This window comes from Diachasma alloeum, unplaced genomic scaffold (assembly GCF_001412515.2).
Source record: "Diachasma alloeum isolate Michigan unplaced genomic scaffold, Dall2.0 Dall_scaffold_78908, whole genome shotgun sequence".
Lineage (NCBI taxonomy): Eukaryota > Metazoa > Arthropoda > Insecta > Hymenoptera > Braconidae > Diachasma > Diachasma alloeum.
In genome coordinates, this window is record NW_021683643.1 from 172,795 (window position 1) to 173,172 (window position 378).

The 378-nt window shown below is 44.4% G+C and overlaps 1 protein-coding gene across 10 annotated transcripts in view; it reads left to right on the forward strand.

The window, feature by feature from the left end:
- The window catches only part of LOC107047867 (uncharacterized protein CG43867), a 77,572-nt gene that overhangs the window by 62,782 nt on the left and 14,412 nt on the right, over positions 1-378 (forward strand). The window lies entirely within an intron of this gene.

Sequence of the window (378 nt, forward strand, 5' to 3'; positions counted from 1 at the left end):
CCCCCCCCAATCCCCCCCCCCCCCCCCCCCCCCCATCCTCACCTTCGGCTCGAAAGGCAATCTTGCACGTGGGGGACGGTGATCTGTTTTCCAAGGCTCGGGCATGTAATATACTATTTCTTGAAGAATGATAAAGTTTTTTCCGCACGGAGAGAAATGTTCCGTAAAAATTACGGAACTCACAGTTCGCTCACCGATTACGGAATCGACTCAGAAAAATTCAGTGACGGTATCGTAATTTTTCACAGGAAATTCAGATAAAAATTACGGAACACTCTGGAAAAATTCCGTAACAGTTCCGTAAAATTTCCTACAACCATATTTCGCTCCGGAATTACGAAAAAGATACGTAATTTCTATTGAATATTTCTCTCCGTG